The following is a 16,336-nucleotide window of genomic DNA, read 5'->3' as shown; positions in this document are numbered from 1 at the left end:
ATGGTCCTTGTCTTTTAAGCAGTTCTTCATAATTGTTCGTAGTATCGTAAATCAGCAAATGAGATCCAAGAATACAAGACGCCTTAATGAGCCAATTAATTAGGAGTCGTTTATTGTTCGTGACCCAGAGGGAGGTGTCTCTTCCAAATCTCTGAGCACCACATACAGGAAGTCTCCCATATTTATACTTTTTGAGCCTCTTTCTTTGCAGATTTTACAAAGGGCTCTCTGTGAGTTATTGTTACAGAGTGTTGTAAGCTTGAATACGTAATGAGTTTGTACTTGGCATAAAAATATAGGAATTATTATCAGTATTAGTCTATTACATTGGATGGCTAGCTTGCAAAGTGAGACAGTTAAGTTTATCTTTTTCTATTATTTGAACTAAAAACAAAGTCATTTTACAGAATAACAGACTGTCTTAAAGTGACAGAGTTTATAATGACAGAGTTTACAGGACTGGGGTCTACCTAACAATAGCAGAGAATTTCAAACAGCAGTTTTTTATTCAAGATGGAGGTTACTATGCTTCTTGTTAATGTTACTATTTTCACCATCTTTCATTGGAGACCTTCTCCCCAGTTCAAGTGTTTCCTATTTAATGTTACTAATTCTTCAGAACTGTACCCTGTTTCTCCGAATCCATACTTTGCTCTCTCAGGCAATCTTCCTTGGTCTAAGCCTTTCCCATCTGCTTCTTCTCCATCTTGGCTTCCAAATTCTTATTTAATTCCCCACGTGCACCCTGAGAGAGCAGTGAAAAAAGTTGTGAATATCTATATCTATTCATCGATCGATAGACAAAGGAGAGTGCTGTATATCGCTTGTGTCTTTTCCCTGTTTTATGTACATTAAGTACATTGTAAAGTTTTCCTTTTAAGCTCAATTATCTTTCCTTTTCAGTATAATTTTGAGAAGTAAAAATCCAAAAGAAATTTTTGAAAATAAATGTTACCAAGGCAGGTGGACATCAGCATTTGTTAAAATTTCTCCAGGTGATTCTAGTGCAGTGATGGCGAACCAATGACACGTGTGTCAGAGGTAACACACGAACTCATTTTCTTGGTTGATTTTTCTTTGTTAAGTGGCATTTAAATATATAAAATAAATATCAAAAGTATAAGTCTTTGTTTTACTATGGTTGCAAATATCAAAAAATTTCTATATGTGACACGGCACCAGAGTTAAGTGAGGGTTTTTCAAAATGCTGACACGCCGAGCTCAAAAGGTTCGCCATCACTGTATCTAGTGTGTCACCAAGATTTCAGAACCCTCTTCTAGAGTCCATAGTTTCCAACTCTGGCTATGTACTAGAATGACCTCTGAAAGCTTTAAAAGTATTTCTTCTTTAATCCCACTCTTTAAAATTCTGATTTAAGTTCTGGAGGAGGTTTTAATGTGCAGCCAGGGTGGAAAGTTGCTGCTCTAGACTAGTGATTCTCAGCCCGAATCAGAAACACCAGGGTGCTCATTAAAACTCTTCAGGTATTAGGGGAGGAGACAATTGGTAATAGACTTCCTGCCAGCCAAGCAATGGAAACAGGAAATGGGAATTACTTCTTATATGTGCCCAGTTGCTGATTCTAATTTCAAATCATGAAACTATATGTACAAAAATAATATAAATTGCAATAGTCTCATATATGGGGAAATCTGCAAAGCAGAGAGAGAACTTGAATAGTGTATAAGGAAAAATTTGTTTTCTGGTGGAATACATGTCTATAGCTGTCTAGACTGCGTATTATCTGATTTGATTCTATCAAAGCTATTTTACAACTCTGTAAATTGTAGATAGCTGAAAGTGTTAATGGCAAAACAGCACTAGTTGTTAGACCTCAGTCCTTGAGCTCTGGCTAAGAAAGAATTCAGAGCCACTACTCAAATACAAATGAAAGTTGATTTAAAATCAGAGACAGAAGAAGTGAGCTGTAGAAGAAGGAGCCGGCTGAGCTGTGTGGACTCAGGAAACAAGTTACAGAGATGAAAGGACCCTTGGAGCTCAGGACAGTGGTTCTCAACCTTGGCTGCACATTAGAATCACCTGGGAATCTTTTTAAAATCCTGATTTCTGGGCCTCATCCTCCGGAAATTCTGTTTCTTTGTTACTAATGTTGTGGCCTCACCCCATAACTAAGAAACAGAATTTCCGGAGGATGGGGCCCAGGAATCAGGATTTTAAAAAGATTCCCAGGTGATTCTAATGTGCAGCCAAGGTTGAGAGCCACTGGCTTAGGAGAAATAAAGGCAAAGAGAATGTGCCTGGTGGAAGGAAAGGGGCTAAAGCACGAGCATGAGAGAGAGACCGCATTTGCATTCGTGTGCTCACTGGGTCCTTCAGGAGGTCTCAGGAGAGGATCTCAATAGAATAGTCATCAGCTTTCCACCTGTGTCTCCTCAGAGCTGTGGTCTCCACTGATCGGTTGGCACCAAGGCAGGGGATCATTAGCTATCACAGCTGGTCTGATGTCAGCCATGGCATCACCCCACCTGACTTTGCTGCTTTTCTGGGCCTGGAGCTGAAACACAACTTTGTGAGGCCTAGATGTGACCTCTAGTTGGATGAAAACTCTTTCTCTGTGGTCAGCAGACCTGAGGCTTGGCTTTTCTTCTAACATTATTTGATGTGGGCCAGAGCCTTGTTGTCCTGGGACTTAATGCTTAAGGGAGTGGTCATGTGTGGGAGCTTTATGAGCCTTTTCTTTGGCCCCCTTGTTCCTCGTGTAGGGAGCTCTTCTGCATGACTAGTGATATACCAGGGGAGGAAAGGGCAGGGGAGTGTCTGGAGCACATGACCAGCAACATGAAAGGTCATGGGGTTAAACTTTATGGCCAGCTATATGCTAAAGGAGGGAAGTTCACCTGGTGGTGAGGTTACACCTTACAATTGTCCATTGTTAGGTACCCAGGGCTTCCCACCAAGGCGGGTGAACTTTGGTATCTGACCTATAGTTCCTGCTCTGCTCTTGTCTGTCTAACTGCTTACTGAATCATTAGCAATGCAAATGACTGTCTGCAGACATGCAAATTCTGTCTGGAAGAGGTTTTATTGATTTCCCTCCTCCATTATAGAAAAAACTAGTTTTGCTTCCATTTGCACAATCATTTAATTATAAATGTGTCTGTTTTTCCACTTCTCCTTTTAACTGGTTGCTATACCTCACTAGTTTCATTAGGTTTGTAGATAAAAAAGGGGCCACAAGCTGAGGGGAGGCCTGCATGGTGAGCCTTATAAACTCGGACTCCCAAGTAACCACACAGGGTGGTCTGAACTTAAAACTTCCTAACTAAAAGCCAGTCATCACAGGTAAACATGTCCTAGGCCAGTACCTTCCTTGACAAAAGTCAATCTTTACCTTAATTGAGCCTGTCTATTGTCTTTTTGCACCTAAAGTAACATACCTTTGAAATGTCTGAGCAATCCTCTTTTTTCCACACCCCTCGGGGCACACTCTCCCACCAGAACAGGAGGCCACAGAACCTCTCTTTGTTATCTTGTTTTCCCACATAGCATCTCTATGTGCTATAAATGTTAATTGTTAACTATTCTATACCTACCAATGTAAATGAAGCATGTTTCTGTCTGTTTTACTTTTTATTCAATCCCAGAGATTTCCCCAATTTGCTTTCTTCTGCCTCCCTAATCTATCACTAATTGATTTCATGTAACCCCCTTATGTCTTCCCCTTTGATTATAAGATAAGGTGCAAAACTGCCATTCTCTAGAGCATTTTCTCAATCTGCTGAGATTTTGCTTCCTGGCAATTATCATCAATTTGGCTCAAACAAACTCATAAAAATTCTCTACAGGTTTGGATGTTTTTTTTCACATTGACAGGTTTAACAAAGTTAGCACATGTTCACTTTATATCTCTAGGAGATTTGATTTTATCACTTTAAAAAGGTGATTTTTTTAATGATATAAGAGTTTTGGTTATTTTAATCCTTCAAATAAGAATAGCTAGCAAGGGGCATTTTTTCAAAGGAACATTAGAGCTAATAATTTTAATTTGCATCAGTTTGGTTTTGCTTGAAAATATTTGATACTAGAGGCCTGGTGCACGACATTCATGCATGGGGGGGTGGGTCCCCTCAGCCTGGGAGCCCTTGGGGAAGTGGGCCTAAGCTGTCAGTCGGACATTTTTAGCACTGCCACTGCCACGGAGGTGGGAGAGGCTCCCACCACCACCACTGCACTCACCAGCTGGCAGCCCGGCTTCTGGCTGAGCAGCGCTCGCCCTGTGGGAGTGTACTGACCACCAGGAGGCAGATCCTGTGTTGAGCTTTTATCCCCCAGTGGTCAGTGTGCATCATAATGACCGGTCGTTCTACCTTTCGGTCAATTTGCATATTACCCTTTTATTATATAGGATATTATATGCTTACAAAGATACAATACAAAACTATAAACTGAATGATTCCCAGAATCATTTAATACTAAATATTAATGTAGTAAATTTCTTATGATATAAATAGTGCATATTTTATATATTACTAAAGTTCTTTTTTCTAAAGAAAATATCATGAGGAACCACCAGGTGGCAAAGCAGCACTTGTGATACCAAATATCAAGAAAGGCCTGAAATTTGTTGTTCAGTGTCACACTATCTGAAAGGAAGATGTTCACTGGATTCTGTAACATTTTCTAAATTTGCTCTTATTCAAATGACACTATCTGCAGTTCACATGCTCAAGGAAAATCAGCGTTTCACAATAAACTTTTAAAATCAGCACAGAAACCTGAAAACATTGATTTGAGCCATCTATTCTGAAATCAGAGCTACTTTTAATTTTAGAATGACTTTTTTATAGGAAACAAAATTCTGAAGTTGAAAAGGACTTTAGATGTCATATAGATCAAGATTTTCTTTATACTGAAGCTGATTTTTAAATATTTTGATCATTAATTAACCAAGCTCCTATTAAGCATTTTCAATTAGAGAAACTGCAGTCTCACAAGGCAGCATAACCATCCTGTCACCATTTTTTAATTAGAGAAGTTTTATATAAATACAGAGAAAAATATAATTGACCTCCACTTACACACTATTCAAAATTTTTAAATATATTAACCCTTAGCCAATTCTTTTTTTAGTTTTTAAAGCTTTCAAAATTTTGCAATTGGAATCTATAATAATATAAGTGTAATATGCTAATTAGACCAGACTACCTTCCGGACAAAGCCAGAGCTGCCAGGGAAGCCCAGGTCCCGGGTGCCAGAGGGAAGCTGGTGCCGGCAGCCAGGGGAAGGAAGGCCTACTCTGGTAGGAATTTCATGCATCGGACCTCTAGTAAAAATATAAATGTGATCATAATATGTAATCATACCCCTCCCTCTTCTTGCCCCAACCTTCCTTTCCAGAAAAATTCAGCCTTAAAATCATTATGTGGGAAAAGTGTAAGGCCCGTGCCAGTGAAAAGACTAGGGGGTAAGGGTGGGGGACACAGTGGCCCAAACAGGGAAAAACTAGAAGCAACCCAAGGTGTTAAATTGGGATGTAAAATATTGGTGTGAATTCATGGTTTTCAAGATGGATGAATGGGCAGACATCCACAGAGACATAAACATATGAGTTTAGTAGTGGTAGTAATATGTGTATAGATAGATACACATTCAATCTTCGTTATTTGCAGATTCTACATTTGCAAATTCACCAACTCACTTAAATTTATTTGTAATCAACAAATTAAAATCGCACTCTCTCCTTCTTCCTCCTTGCCTCCCGCTGCTGGTAGGACCCCCTCTGCTGCTGCCTCTGAGATCCCATGTCATTGCCCGCCTGCAGCAGGATGCCCCCCAAAATGGGAGATGATGCAATTAAACTACCCCCAATTTTTGGAAGATTTGGAACCTCCTTGAAAATTGGTATTGTTGGGAAATCTACCTTCTTCAATGTCCTAACCAATAGTCAGGCTTCAGCAGAAAACTTCCTTTCCTGCTCTGTTGATCCTGATGAGAGCAGAGTACCTGTGCCAGATGAAAGGCTTGATTTTCTTTGCCAGGACCACAAGCCAGCATCAAAATCCTGCCTTTCTAAATGCAGTGGGTAGTGCTGGTCATGTAGAAGGAACTCACAATGGACAAGATCTGGGAAATGCCTTCTTATCTCATATTAGTTCCTGTGATGGCATCTTTCAAGTAACACGTGCTTTTGAAGATGATGATATCAGGCCTGTTGAAGGAAGTGCAAAACTTATTCGAGATATAGAAATAATGCACCAAGAGCTTCAGCTTAAAGATGAGGAGATGGTTGGGCCCATCATAGATAAACTAGAAAAAGTGGCTATGAGGGGAGGAGATAAAAAACTAAAGCCTGAATGTGACATAATGTGCAAAGTCAAATCCTTAGCCCATTTTTAAACAGGTTTTGTTTGTTTTTAGAAAATTGTGCTTTAAATGGAGAACTCTCACCTCCAAAACTTCAGATGAAAGATAACCATGGCTTGAAATTCTAAAGGAAAAAAAATATTTCATGATCTTTCAAGGTAGGAAAAAGGAAGGTATTTAAAGCATATTAGGATGTCCTGTACAAATGTGTCTGTAATATGCTAACACTTTCCCCCTTCTCCACTTGAAAACAAACCAAAAATCAAAAGTAAATTCACCAACTATATTTTCAGTGGAATTATGAGATAGATACTATGGACTCCATTTGGATAAAGACTCTCAAATATAACTAAGTAAGAAAAAAAGTAGGACAAGTGAAAGTGATAAAATGCAGCATAAAAGCTACCTTTTAGAAAGTATATGTTTTTTATTTTAACTAAAATGATAGAAAAGTTTCTATGTAAATGAGTAGGAAACTGATTTTAGGAAAAATGCAGTGAAAAGATGACCACTAAATTATGTGTCCATGGGGGAGTTCTAGGGAATCTGGTGAAAAGTAGACAGAAGCAGAGTGAAGCTACCATGGAAAGACAGAACTGTTGCTAGTGAAATGTAAGACTACTGCACCTCTGACCATGTGTTCTCCAATCTGTACACAGCTTACGAAGCAGAAAGTAGAAACCTTTCAGGTCTGAGGTTTTGAAGAACAGATGTTGGAGATGGCAGAGCAATTCGTAATTTAGGGGGACACCCCAGGAGCAAGGGAACAACAAAAAGAGCAAGCCCCCAAATCGTGAGTATGAATTGCTCAAGTCCTTGATACTCTATGGAGCCAGGATATTAAAAAAAAAAAAAGACAGTAGTATGTAAAGTTGAAATAATTGAGCAGAGATATTAGCTGCTGCATACCGTGGGAGAGCCCGATTCTGCAGTTTGATTCTAAGCATATTATAATTTTTAAAAATTCCTCAAAAACAAAGAGAATCCAGATTCACTGTAAAGTATTATCTGAAGAGCTTATATATTCAACCAAAAATTATTAGACTGGCAAAGACACAGGAAAATTCGACCCACACTTAGGAAAAGTTAGCAACCCTAGAAAGGTTCTAGACATTAGATATAGTAAACAAAGCAGCTATTATCAATGTATTCGAATAATTAAATGAAAATATTATGATTGTTACCATCATAACCAGCTAGTTAACATTAATAATAGTGAGAGAGCAAAGGGGAGGCCAGACATTGTAAGCATGGTCATCTGGGCAGCTTCACCAGGAAGCTACAAGCTTCACACTCCCCGGGGAACCACTGGACATTTCCCTGAAGATCACTGGGGGGAGGGGGTCAAACCAAAGGGAAGATGGTGCATGAGCAGTGAAGTCAGGATGACCTAAGGGAGGTGCTTGCTTGTCAGTCTATAGGGTGGTACTACTGTGAGCAAGCCAAATCCTGAGTGCTAATTGGTTAAATTCTCAGTTATAAACCCCAGACTAAGAATTCTCTCTTGCTTGCTTGCTCTTGAGCTCCTGTTTCTCACTTGCTCTGTGACCTGCATTCGCCCGTGTGCCTCCATAGCCATGTAGCCTTAGCAGCCTCAGGGCCCATGGTCATGCAGGCACTACACGCAATGGACTGCAACTGGGAACACGTAATTTTAAAAATAAATCAGTAAATTATTAGTAAACTTAGGAATTACTTCATTATTTATTAGTTTTGCCATGCATGCATATGATATACAAATATCAATAACCTTTACTTGTTTATGCTTGCAAAGTTACATTTACAGGGGATAAACTCACCCCAAGATATTACATATGTGTGTTTTTTTTTAATTTCAGAGAGGAAGGGAGATTAAGAGAGAGATAGAAACATCAATGATGAGAGGGGATCGGTTGCTTCCTGCACAACCCACACTGGGGCTCAAGCCCGTAACCTGGGCATGTGCCCAGACTGGGAATCAAACTGTAACCTCCTGGTTTATAGGTCAATGCTCAACCACTGAGCAATACTGTCCAGGGTACATCTGTATTTATATTAACTTATCATTCTTATTCTTGTAAGTTTCCATGTTAGTTGTTGTGTTTTAATTCAGTTATTTTTATAAGAAAGTCGGTTTTATCATTTTAGTTGCTTATGACTAGTACCTTTATGTCAGGGTGTCCTCATTATTCATATCTTATTTTGAATCACCTCTCAAGTGCCTAGAATATGCCTACATGCATATTTATATCAAGAAGATAGTATAATCTATGGGGCCATTATGTGGATAAGAGAGAATTTTGATTGAAAACTTTTCTAGGTATATATCTCTTTTATCAAAATAATATCCTCTCAAAATGATGAAGACTTTGTTTCATGAGTGTTTAGTCTTTATTTCTATAGATTATTGCTAGTTTTATTTTGTTTGTTTGTGTGTTTTTTTGTAGAAAACCATTTTAACCTAGCTTGAATATTGTGGGATTCTTAATTCACCTTCGAAATTCTAAAATTTCACCAAGCTGTCAAGTCTTGGTCTTTTATTCATCTTACTAGAGGCCCAGTGCACAGATTTGTGCACTGGTGGGGTCCCTCGGCCTGGCCTGCAGGGATCAGGTTGAAACTGGCTCTCCGACATCCCCCGAGGGGTCCCAGATTGTGAGAGAGAGGTTCTCAGGTGACACACCCCAGAATTGGGCTCCCTCCTCTCTGGTTCTAGGTGTGTCACCCAAGAACTTCAGCTGCCAAGTCACCACAGCTTGGCAGCTCCTGCATTGAGGGTCTGCCCCCTGGTGGTCATTGTGTGTTACATCTTTCTCCATCTCAGAACAGCCATCTTCCTTTGTGCCCTTGATGAGAGCTCCACGTGGTCCACTCGGTCCTTTGTTTCTCTAGGGCCTATTATAGGCATAGCTCATCTTCTGGGTCTGTGTCATATCCTTTCTCCTATTAGTTTTATCTCTTTATCCTTTTCCTTTGAGCTCTTTGAGAATTTCTCACTCAAGCCTTCTCCTTTTCTCTAATATCCAATATGGTGTCAGTTATCTGCATTGTAATCTGGCTATTCTGCAGTCCATGTCACGCAGCATGTTGCTAATAATGTCATATTGTCCTCTCTTGGACTAACTTCTTTTCAAACCGAGATATTTGTTAGAATTCCCCATATGATTTTCCTTTCATAAACAACAGTATATTTTCCAGTGTCTGGCAATAGTTTTTGCTTTTTCTCAACTGGCATCTAAAGGTTTATGCTTGCTTTGCATTAGGATTTGTGTCTTATGGGAGACTGGGCAGAGCTCCACTTGCATCTTCCAAGTCTACACAAAGAGAAAAAGGAAAGGCCCTTTGCCATTCTGTGAAAGAAGAGAAGTAGCTACAATCAGAAGCTAAGAATGTTGCCACTGTTTCTTTCGCGAGTGAGGTAAAGAAGCCCAAGATTAATCTGGGAAGGGATTTCAGTGTTTGCCTAGCACACTTGCTCTCATTCACAGCTAGTGTGGCAGTCTGCCCACTTCCACCTGGCATGGCCACCTACAGCAATTCAAGTTGTACCCTTCCTGTTTCCTAGAAAACCAGAGCCCTGCTAAAAATAGGTGTTTTTAAAGAATCAAATGTTAAGAATATTTAACGTGAGCAGTCCATGGTGCCGTTAGAGAAGCATTTAAAGCAGTTGAGTTCTCCTGTGTACTGAGGGAGTTAAACCCTTCCACTTTGTTTCATAAGGACGTGGATTGACTATTTGCAAATACTAGAACAAAACAGGGCAAAGAGAAATTGGAGCCCAATCAAAAGCCAGTGACCACACTGGCAAATTAGTGTCCCTATAAGCTGAACCAGGATTTAATTGAAGTGTACATAAAGCAGGACATGCGTATACATTTCATGTGACTTCCCAGCAGTCTTCTGGAAGTTGTCTTTGATGTTTACCAGATATAGCAGGTCCTTGAATAACGTCGTTTTGTTCAAGGTCATTTCATTATAACACTGATGAGAAGAAGAACAAATCATTCCTGATCATGGCCACTGTCTGTGAGGAGTTTGCACATTCTCCTCCCTTATCTGGGTGGCTTTCCTCGGGACTCTGGTTTCCTCCCACATCCAGTGATGCTCATGAGGTGAATTGGTATGCCCGTGGCCCCAGTTTGAGTTTGGGTGTGGGAATGAGTGGCTCTGCGATGAAGGGCTTCCTGTCCATGGTTGGTTCCTGCCTTGTGCCCTGAGATGCCAGATCAGCTCAGACCATCTGTGACCCTGAACTGCTATAAGCTGGTTGACAAATAACCTTTCTTATTTTTATTAATTTTTCTTAAATATATGTATAGCTCACATTTATATGTGTGCTTAGTATTACAAGTGTTTTGGGTTTTTATTTAGAAGTTTGGTGATGTTTTTGTGACCATTAAGATCCCATAAGAACTTAACTCTTATTTGTATCAATTAGTAAAATTGGTTTTGTTATACATCATTTGACTTAAAGTCCCAGCTTCCAATAACCTATCATTGACATTAAGTGAAGACTTACCATATTGTGTTCCAGAGTCAGATGCCTGTCTGACACACCTCCAGTTGCCTAATCCAGAGGCCATTCTGGAATACTGACATTGATATCTGTAGGGGGGAAATGGTCAATACACAATTAGGAAATAAGTAACTGTTCCAACCATCATGGCGTACATATGTCATTTGATCTAATTTGACTAGATTTACACTTAAATATTTTAGTTATATGTACCAAGTTGATGAAATATGCTTTAAATTGTGCTTAACAAAACTTAAGGCACATTTAAAAACCTTAAGAAATATTTGTTATTAAACTGCATGTTGAAAACAGCTGTTTTCATTGAAGCTCAGAACTTTATGACATTCTTTTTTCTCTCCTTCATCCTTCTCATTCTCTCTCTCTCTCTCTCTCTCTCTCTCTCTCTCTCTCTCTCTAGCTTAGAAAATCTGAATGGTATACCTGTCACATAATAAGAACACGTTACAGGATTCTGTCTATTATCTTCTATAATTTATAAAGCTTAATTAATTTTATTAATTTTACACATAAATCATTATTGCAAATAGGTAAAAGATATTTTCTAAGGAAAAATCAGTAGGTCAACATTATTATTATAAACCATGTGTAGCAGAAATTATCTTAATGAAACATGAAAAACTGAATCTAGAAATATGAATTAGAAAGATAATCTTGTCCCTGAAATTAATAAGGCTATACAGAATGTAAGCTGTTTCCCATGTTTGGAAGCTTTTAAAATAATTCTTACATATTAAATAAGTGAAGATTCAGATGTCATAATTCCAATAACTGACTCTATATATTTCTTAAAAAGTGATAGGACTGTTAGATTCTCCTGAATATAAATGTGCTTCTACCTTGCAATTCTGATTTTGGTTGTGTTGTTGTTGTTAATGTTGTTATTGCTTTTTTCTAATTTTAGAAAAATCAATTTGTGCCTGTCTTGACCATAAACCAAGTGGTACTTCTGCAAGACCACAGGTAGATGTGACAGGGTCCTATGGCATTTTCTACCAAATAGCTGGGGCAATCATATTATCCTTCACAGAAATTTAAGTTGGGAACCTACGGGGAAAATCAAGCCAACATTAGTGAGAACTAAAGCTAAAATAGTGCCATGAGGTGAATTTTGGGGTCATCAGGGTCACATTGAATTAAGTTTATGAGGAAAAAGAAACTCCAAATAGGAATAAGATACAAGATTGCGAATAAGCAGGAAGTAGGAGGTAGAGCTGTGTTTTCATCATGTCTCTAATCCAGCATACTTGAGTTTTAGGAAAAACTTTAGATATTAAGCCCTAAGTCTCTTTGGGAATGGCTTGTGGGGAGACCTATACATTGAATATTTTTAGGTGGCCTAGATGCTATCACACATTTTACATTGGAGGACAGGGTGATCCAAACAAAGGAAACAACTGGCACCAAGTCCCTGATGTGAAAATAAATTCAACACCAAGGAGAAACCAGGGTCCTAGGATTTGAAGATCTCACAGGAAAGCTAACCGCAACCCAAAATTTCTTTACTCAGAGTATATTTCTCTTCCTAAAGGTATAAAAAAATCAGATAATATGCATGGATTACATGGTCTATATAAATTCAAATTTGCCTACTCTGATAGCCTCAGTAATTTCCATTGTAGAAAAAAAATCCTACAAAAGATAGGAGCATTAATAAAATGGGATATCACAAAAATCATGTAATGAAGAGGCATTTACTAATACAGGAAATGTTAATCATATATCATAAAAAGTAGATTTAGTAAGAGTAATTAGTTTGCCTTTCCCTATAGTACTGCCCTCAAGGTATTAGAGAAGTTTGAGGTATGTATGCTTTGATTTGAGCATATGTTCAGAAGGCAATGGGCCAGTAGAGTATGGGGATCCTTATGGAGTGAGGAGAGCATCTGTGCTGGAAGTTGGTCTAACACTGGATGTGGGAACCCAAGTAAGGTGAGAAAGGCTTTTGTAGAAGAAGGTGGTCCAACTCAGGGTGCAGAGCCCAAGAGGAGTTGGGAGGCTTCCAGGTAGGAATCAGCCTGGTGAGGAGTGTCATCCCAAGTGGGGAAAACAGCTCCCTGTACAGGAGAAAATGATGATGGTGGCAGATTAGTGCATACAGAAAAATTGATAAAATTAGTAAACACATTAAGAATAATGTGAAAAAGGAGAAAACTAGAGATATCAATGTTAACACATGGTTTGAATAGATGATAGACTAGATTGGATAGATAGATAGATAGATAGATAGATAGATAGATAGATAGATAGATGATAGATAGATAGATGATAGATAATAGGATAGCTATAGATATATAGAGATACACATAGTGTGTGTAGGGGTGTGTGTGTGTGTGTGTGTGTGTGTGTGTGTGTGTGTGTATTGTGTGTGAGTATACCTAGCACCCAGATCTTGATTTCTAGTACCATTCTCTACTAAAAAGAACCAGGACTCTTCTTTCCTTAAAAAAATGGCTGGCTGCCCTGGCTGGTTTGGCTGTGTGGGTAGAGTGTTGGCCTTCCGACTCAGGGGTCCCAGGTTCAATCCCGGTCGGGTCACATGCCTGAGTTGTGGGCTCCGTCCCCAGTGGGAGATGTGCAGGAGGCAGCCAATTGATGATTCTCTCTCATCATTGATTTTTTTTCTCTGTCTTCTTCTCCCTTCCTATCTGAAATCAATAAAAATCTTAAAAATAAATAAATAAATAAATAAATAAATAAATAAATAAATAAATGGCTGATTTCAAGCTGAAATAAAGTACAAGGGAACCTGGAATATATCACTGTGTCAGAGAGTACCAAAAGCTCAAACAATAATGGGGACATGATAAAAGGGCACAGAACCCACTGACCACCTCTGAGACCAGCTGAGCCTCAAAATAAATAATTATATTAATGTATTGTAACCCTTTGAATAAAATAGGAACCCATGACTCTATATTAATTAATCATCTTAATTTTAATTTGGATAAGAAAGAGGATATTTATATTATTTATCATAAAAACTTTCTCTATGCTCAGATTTTTTCCTTTCATTGATTCTCCTCTGCTACTAACCTAACCCTTTTCTCTTGGTATTTCCTGGTCACTGTCCTCAGCCATGAGCACTACTTACACTACATAGTCAATGAACACACTCAACCAACTTGGAAACTTAGAAGCTCTCCTTGACTCTCCCTTTCCCTAAACTCACACATCAAAAAATAATCATGTTTATTAATTTTTTTTTTACCATTTCTCAAAACTTTACTATATATTCCAGCTAAACAATTTCTGTTAGTACAAGCTTAGGTTACTGCCTCTTTTCCAGCCTCCCTTCCTCTAGTTCATTCATTAACTTATTCTGACATTCATTCATCAAATATATATTTAAATCCTATTATGCATTAGCACCTAACAGATAGCCCTTCCTCTCATATGTTAATGGTGATTAATGAACTAATTTAATAAGTAATTACAAAATTGGCCTTTACAGTAATATTGTGATAACTGATACAAAGGCAAACTAGAGGAGTTGTGGGAAAATATACCTAGAAAAATGATCTAATCTGGAAGATTATAAATGTCATCATCAAGAACATTGTATTTAAACTGTTAAGAATATGTTAAGAATAATGAGAGCCAGGTCTCTCACTGTCAAGATTATTACGGCAGGAAGAAGCAAGGTAAGTTCTGGATACCAATACAGGCCAGTATGGCTAAGGAATAGTGCAAGAGGAGGAGGTAAGATGTGGATTCGAGAAATACTTAGGGGGAAAGTTGACATAAGTATGGATGCCCTGGATTTGGTACTGTTGGAAGAAAGATATCAAGGATGACCCTGAATTTATGATTTTAGCAACTAGTTAGATGACTATGTTAACTGTTTTGCAAATGAACACCACAGTGATCCCAGGCTTACAATAGGGGAGGAGGGAAAAAAAACATAACTTCATTTTCAGTTTCAGGTATAATGATTTTTCTTGCCTATAGAAGCTCTGAGTGGTGACATGTGGAGTTCAAAGGAGACCTGCAATGGACATATACATTTGAGGGCAGCTATAGAGAGAAGAATTTTTAGCCACTAAGGAGTCAAGCAAGCTTAAGGAAGGAAGACTCCAGATGCAGGAAGTGATTAACAGCCCCAATTTCTGCTCATACATCAGATAAAATAATGACTGACATCCATTCATTGGAATTAAAGATATGAAGGTCATTGGTGCCTATAGAATTAATTACTTCAAACTCTTAAAGCCAGTCAGTTGCTGGGGTGGTGGCCCCTATACCAAGATATTAAGGGACATTCCTGACTGACTCACTTCCACCCAGGGCACTTAATCACATTATTTCTCACTGCCCTTACCTATCAATTTCCCCTCATTCAAACCCTAGTCCAAATTCTTCCCCTCAATAAACTTTTGCACTTTGTGTTTTATTTACATCAACTAATACTTTTAATGTATAATGTGATTTCTGTACTTACTTTTTCCTCCCTATAATAATATTAGCTCTCTGAGGGTGAGGATCATATTTTGTTCATCTTTACATTCACAATGACTTGCACATGGGAAACAAATATGTATTTCGTTTTATTTACTTAATTTCCTATTACTCATGAGTTGCTTTTCAATGGATTTCTCATTATCCTGTTTCTCTTTTTATGTGCATTTCTTAAAGAGGCTGACAAAATGTTCTTGAGTGAGCTTTGCCAGGTGTTAGAACATTTGTGAAGTCACCATGGATACAGTTCTGCTCCTCAATTTTTAAGTCAAGAATCTTAATTTCACCAGTTAATCTAGTGGTGGCCAGGTTCCATTCACAGCAACCAAGTTTACCAAAAAGGCACCAAGTGTTAGACCTCTGGGGTCAAACCTGACCTTGGTTCAGCAACTTTTGTACTTAAGTTCTGGCTAAGAAATAATTCAGAGCCAAGACTCAAACTATAAGAGAGTTTATTTAGAATAGCACAGAGGTAGAAGAAATGAGTGGTAGATGAAGTGGGCTCAGGAAACAAGTTACAGGGACAAAATAAGGGCCCTTGGATCTTAGGAGAGAGAGGCAAACACAAGGTACCTAAGAGGAAAAACAAGTGGGGAGTGAAGGGGAAAGGAGAGAGCACACTGGGTCCTCCACCCTAAGGGCTTTTAACGGTGGGATTTAAGGAAAGATCCATTGGGAGGATCTCAATAGAATATTCACCAGCTTTCTAGGTGTGGCCTTTCAGGGTTATGGTTTCCACTAATTTGCCCAGTGCCAGGACAGGGGACCATTAAATCAATGTCATGGCAGGTCTTAATGTCAGCCATGACATCGCTTCTCTGATTTTGCTGCTTTTCTGGGCCTGGAGGTGAAACACAACTGAAGCCTAGATGTTATCCCTAGGGAGGAAAGGCCAGGGGATTCCAAACTGCGTGAGGATATGCTAGGGGACGAAAGGTTACTCTAGGGCAGTGATGGCGAACCTATGAACTCATTTTTTTTGGTTGATTTTTCCTTGTTAAATGGCATTTAAATATGTAAAATAAATATCAAAAATATAA

The 16,336-nt window shown here is 38.7% G+C and overlaps 1 pseudogene across 1 annotated transcript; it reads left to right on the top strand.

The window, feature by feature from the left end:
* Positions 1–5,787: 5,787 nt before the first annotated feature.
* LOC308526782 (obg-like ATPase 1) lies at positions 5,788–6,358 on the top strand (annotated as a pseudogene). The gene has a single exon. The product of its transcript is annotated as an obg-like ATPase 1 (transcript).
* The last annotated feature ends 9,978 nt before the right edge of the window (positions 6,359–16,336 follow it).

Source organism: Myotis nattereri, assembly GCF_964212035.1.
Source record: "Myotis nattereri genome assembly, chromosome: 11".
In the NCBI taxonomy this organism is placed as follows: domain Eukaryota; kingdom Metazoa; phylum Chordata; class Mammalia; order Chiroptera; family Vespertilionidae; genus Myotis; species Myotis nattereri.
The sequence above is the reverse complement of the archived record's forward strand: the minus strand, read 5'-3'. Positions and strand labels throughout refer to the sequence as shown.